General features: G+C 42.0%; 1 protein-coding gene across 2 annotated transcripts in view; it reads right to left on the bottom strand.

Annotated features, from left to right (window-relative positions):
• Positions 1–3,932, bottom strand: part of CRACDL (CRACD like) — a 65,652-nt gene extending 61,720 nt beyond the window's left edge. The window contains exon 1 of one of the 2 annotated variants that reach the window (XM_063149768.1): positions 3,894–3,932. The gene's annotated coding sequence lies outside the window, so the exon portion shown is untranslated. The remainder of the gene's footprint in view (positions 1–3,893) is intronic. The other variant, XM_063149770.1, reaches the window with a different exon arrangement.
• Positions 3,933–6,000: the final 2,068 nt, after the last annotated feature.

Consider the following 6,000-nt stretch of genomic DNA (forward strand, 5'->3'; position numbering starts at 1 on the left):
CTAGTAATTGCAGTTCACTAGACTCATTCAAGGTCATGAAGAGTCAATGGTGATAAACTGCTAAAAAGTCCCACTTCATCTCTTAGACCTGTCTTGATGCATATTTCTCTGAGTCCTTGATTTAGTCTTCCTCTTGATTATTTCAAAATGTGTCAGAATTTAAGGCATCACCCATGTCTACAGTGAAATTTGCTCCCAAGGTGCATTTCAAAAGTGCTGCACAAAAGCAGATACACCATCTGCTGTTTAAAGTGTTCCAAGACAATTTTCTGTTCCATTCCTGCAACTACTGGATAAGCCACTACTGCCAAGAGGAATTCTGTTGACTCCCTTTGAGGCTATATAGAGTACAGGCATCAGGAGTAATAGGACTTGCAAGAGGTATGAAAACAGTAAAATGGTACCCTTGAAATTAAGACAATGATTATTTAAGTCTGAGCTTCACTAGAAGCATCACTGCTGATAGTTTTCACAGAAACATCTATTAATACATTTACACTCTGCTCCCAGACTGCTGTCTGCATTTTCCCAGAGGCCAGCAGACCCAGTTGCTTGGCTCTGAGCTGCCAAGACTTTTAGTTTCATCCTGTTATAACTCATCAAACAGATGTAGGCATTTGACACTCACAGTTCTACAACCCACTATGTGCACTCTTTATAGACACCAAAAAATTGAGTACTCCAGAATTCCTGTACTGATTGCATTGTTTACTTTTATGTTTAATTTCAAAACTTTCCATTTTAAATGTATTTCAGAGCAACTAGACTCTTATATTGCACTGTTACATTGCACTGTTTTACCCGCATCTACCTCCAAAAAGTTAATCAAATTTGATACTGTACCAGGAAGACCTTTCCATTAATGAATTTATGAGATGACACAGATTTAATGAGCCTGTCTTAGCTTAACCCTCTTCATGTGTAGTGTGGAAGGAGAGAGGCTGCAGTACCACACTGAGAAGACACTGGGGAGGGATTTGTGCTCCAAGCTTATCAAACCCAAATAATTCTGAGGGAGTTCTGCTGACTTGAGGATGAGCAGCAATGCACAGAAATGCTTTGGCACAGATAAAGCCATCTTCCTTAAGGGACAACATCCATGAATGGATATTTCACTGCAATAAAATAGGCAGGTAAATGGTCTCCTTTCCTGACATTTTTGCACAGACTGTCCCTTTAATAATACAGAACCATAAATCTTGCAGTAAGAGAAGACTGTATATTTAATATCTTGGATAAATTACATTTTATGACTGAACTTCATCTCTCTTGTGATTGTTAACTTTCTTCCAGTATATGGACAGCTGAGAAATGAAGCAGCTTTTTCTAAGAATATCTTACAATCTTGGCATGTACAGCCTTCATTCTATTGCCTTCCAACAAAGATTTCCATGTTCAAATGGATGGCCTTTATTATTGTGGACTTCAACAAATAAGACATATTCAGTTCATCAGCACCTACAATTGCAGAAAGGCACTTGTAGGCTTCTGTAACAAAAAGATAAATGAACTGTGCATTGCCCCTGAGCTTGCTGTTATGAAGCAGGACCACAGAGAAGAAAACTGATGGATTCCAGCTGTGCAGGGCACTGCACAAGAGGTCTGTGACATAGTGACAACAGACTTCAGAGTCACCTTCACTTTCTGCACAGTGAGTGCTCTCCAGGTCCCTCTCCACAATGTGTGTTGGTTACACTCTCCAGTCAAAGACCAGTTGTGCTTGCAACACACATCTGAAATCAAGAGTGGAACAGATGGTCTGTGAGACAATGACCATTTATTAAACCTTCACACAAAACAGGGAGAATTTATCTACGTATTGTTAGACATTGATGATTTCACTGTTGTCCTGGTGAATCTGAAATGCAGCTTTGCTACTGCAATAAATATTTGCCTGAGACATTTCCATAATTCAATCCTATTTGCAGTTTCTCAGTAACAGTTCAGTGCCAGTCCTTCTTATTTAGGAGTTTTTTCCTCCTTTCTCTTCTCTTTTCTCATGACTATAAACTCTGAGGCTACCAGCCAAGTACTGTACAGCTGTTAATGTCCTGCACAACAGAGAGGACAGCAGAGGCTGTCAGCACCACCACAGGCTGAGTGGGAGCAGAACCTTTTCTTCTGTAGAGCTCAATGGCAGCCAGCACACACTCACATTCCAATCCACTGCCTTAGAAGCACCACTTCCAGCTTGGCTGGGTTTTTTCCAAGAGAAGAATTAGACCCTATACACCCAGAAGCACATGCTAAATAAAACACTTTTTAATTAAAAACACAGCAGAATTTAAGTTCACAAGGTCTCTGTGAAAGCAAAGAAACATGACCTTCTACTTTCTCTAAACTCTGACGTCTGTACATAGACAAACTAATTACCCATCACTATAAACAACCACAGACAGTTCCTACCTCATCACTGGATAAGCTTAAATGCACCTGCTCCGTTTCCTTTAATGATAAGCCAACTCCTACCCTGAAAACGCCTTCTTTCAATGATTAAAGAGCTACAAGGCAAGTGCCAGCAATAAAGTTACATTTTTTTTTTTCTTCTGTAATCTAATCTTTGCCCTGTAGAAACTGCTGATGAGAGCTCAGTTCCACTTAAAATTTACATAAAAACAATCCATATCATGTTGCATGGAAAAGGACTGTTGCCCCCGTGTTTATTGGCATGGTGATACCAAGACTGAGAAATTACTCTGAGGCAAAAAATGATGTACAGCCTTGTATCAGCATCAAACAGGCTTTGATGCATGGTTGCTATTTTTGGAAGGTAATGATCTGTGAGTGGTAAAGCAAATGAACTTCTTAATGATGACAAATACAGAGAATGTACAGTACTGAGTAGAGAACATGATGTCCAACCAAAGAAAGATTTATGGGAGATAGTTATGGTACCTAAGATTTATAATGGCAAAATAAGAGAACAGGAAAAGCTTCTGGAAGATCTTGTGTGTCTACCTGGAATAACAATTTACTTTCAGACAAAGGATGGAATGTACAGCATGCTTCTAGCTGATACTACCATTGCTTAGGTACTTATACACATATAAAGTGTAAGACATGCATTACTTTATCCAATTTAAATACAATTTTAAAAGCTATAGAGAAAAAATTAGGTTTTTAACTAGCATGAAAATATGCATAGCAATTAGTGTTTATATTGTTGGGGTGTTCCTAAAAACTTCTCTTTATATATGGGGTGGTTTTCAGCTAATGGTATAGCAAAACTGGCAAGGTGATGTTTTCATAACTAAACTTTCATTGTGCTCTTAAATGGCTTTGAATTGAAGAGATTACTGCACAGTAACCTAAGATCCATTAGTGGCAAATAAAATTCAATACATTAAATATACTATGGACAGTAAAGTTTGTCAACAGAGGCTAGCATAATAATGAAAACAATGCATTTGTGGTATTTCAGGTTTCACGTCTGAAAATACATTAATGAGATGGAAAAGTCATACAATTTTTGGCTAATTTCAGGGTAGAGGATCAGTCAGCATTTTGAGAGATATTTGAGGAATGGGAGAGGAAAAGCCACAGCCTTTACGGCAAGAAAGCACTGCCTACTGAGCTCGGCCTTGCTGCGGGGAGCCGGGCTGGTGGGAGCACAAGGCTGCTCACCTTAACGCAATTCACACCTTCGGGAAAGCCGGACCCGCAGGTACTGTGTACACGGAAACCCGTGTCCCGCTAGGTACGGGTGGCCTCTAAATTAAGCGCCTGTTTTGCTTCAGGTTCAGGGTCTCCCGTCGCTGTGCTCGCAAACAAACAGCCTCCGGACGAGGCGCGGGGAAGGGAGCGAAGCCCGCCCAGCCTCCCCCGACGGCAGCGCCCGCGGCTCGGCCCGAGGAGCCGCTCGCTGCCCGCGGGTCCCGCTCTGCCTCACTCACCTGCAGCCCGTGAGGGGCGGCGCGGCCCTCGGCGGCCCGGGGCGGCGGCACGGCGGTGCCGGCAGCGAGGAGCGGCGGTGTCGGGCGGCGCGGAGCCATGCGAGCCGCGGACCTGCCGCCACCTGCCCGCCGGCCTGCCCGCTCCGCCCCGGGCCCGCCGCCACCTGCGGCCCAGGGCCCGCCCGCGGCCGCGGGGCCAAAGGCGAGGCGGGCCCGCGGCGCTGCCCGGGCAGGGCGGGGTGCGGCGCTCAGGTGGTGCCACCTCGGCAAGACATTGACCGGGCCACGCGGGGGTGAGGAGGAGCAGGAGCGGCCAGGCGCTGAGAAAGGGCGATTTCAACATTGCAACTTTCCGCCTCGGCTTTTCTTTCCCCCTTCGCCTACCCTAAGTGGCTTAAGGTAGCGACGAGCCATCTCCGGGTTTTGTTCTCGAGCCAGTGTTGGAGGTGGCGGGGCAATCGCAGCACGTAGCTGCAGTCAGGATCCTTGCGGTGGTGTCTGGTGAGAGGCTTCGGCTGAAGCTGCTTGCATCTATGAACTGTAGTGCCCTTGGGTCTTCAAATGGGACGTTTCAAGCTCAGCTTCTATGCTAGAGGTGAGAAAGGAAGGCTGGGCCAACTGACTGCAAGAACTGACCGAAATAATACTGGGTAGTTGGTTCCCCACTTCAGCATCTTATGTATTTTAATAAACTTCTCTCAAACTTGTGAGTTCTGGTTTCAACATGAGCACTTATTTTTACTTTTTTTTCCCTAAGGAGTGTCTCCCGTATAGTCAGTGAGTCTGAGGACAGCACTTTTGCATAGAAAACACAGGTGTTACCTGATAAATGAATGAACACCACACCACACTGACTTGCAGTCCAAGGTAAAAGCATTAGAGTGAAAAATGCTGTGGAGGTTGCTTGTTTCTTAGGGCACTGATAAGGGAGCCAGAAATGAAAATGAAAAGCTGATGCACACTGACTCAGTCTTAAAGTGAAAAATCATTTCAGCACTACTTCTAGAGCAGTCACTGTGGGTCAAAAAAGAAATTCAATTATAGGTTTTATTTCTGCCCAAGTAGCATTGTTTTAAAAATATTCATGCTATACTGGCAGAAGTGATTTTATAAAATATTTCTATGTGTAGGAAAGACATACCCTCATGTAAAGCAAATCTGAGAAGAACATTGTTCACTTGCTGGGTTGCACTGCAACTCTGACAACAAAGACGTTTTCTGCTTTGTGTACTCTATATAATTGCTTGGGTGTAGGCTGCATTCAAGATAAAAAATGTTTGTTCTTCTCCCACCTCAGGAAATAAAAGCACCAAAAATACAACATAGATGAGAAGCACAAGATAGGAAACTTAAAACTAAGCTTAGACTTTTTCATCTGCTGAAATAAATTATTAAACTGCTTCATGGATTTTAATAAAAATCAAATGTGGGACAGCGTAAAGAAATTCAAATTATAGTATATTAGAAAGTCAGGTTAAAAAAAAATCCATTGGAAGGGAACATCATTTCAGGCCATAGCTTTATATATAATGTTTTAATTACAAACCAATATTGTTTTTTCAAAGTTTATTAATAAAAAATCTGATCCTTGTCATGAAATAAGATTATGTTTTGATACATTCAGTTCAAGTGGAGTCATAAGAAAATTTTATCCATCTTATCAAGCTCTTTTTCTTCTGTTTGGAAAGTGTCCAAAATGTAAAACTAAATGAAATATCTTTCCATGTGTTCAGATAACAGTGCATGTTAATACCACAAATCTATGTATGATTCATTCATCTTCATTTCACTTACTCCCTCTGCTGGGAATTAGCATGAAAGTTCAGTGGATCAGAGCAAAGATCATTAAGAGTGCAACATACATTAAAAAGTCTCTTTTGCTTCTTTTAAAGATCACACTTCTTTACAGACTCTCCAGTCTGTACCAGTAAATCAATTTGCATTTCTTGTTGCAGGGCTATTCATTCCAAAATGATAAGGAAGGAGAAGCAAATTAACTACTTAAATATGGAATATATACTAAGTTTTTATGGGTTCTACTGTATCATTGTAACTGCCAGTATCAGAGATTAAATAAATATAGAAAAACAACTGAGTAACAGAACAG

The sequence above is a fragment of the Melospiza melodia genome, chromosome 2 (genome assembly GCF_035770615.1).
Source record: "Melospiza melodia melodia isolate bMelMel2 chromosome 2, bMelMel2.pri, whole genome shotgun sequence".
NCBI lineage: Eukaryota > Metazoa > Chordata > Aves > Passeriformes > Passerellidae > Melospiza > Melospiza melodia.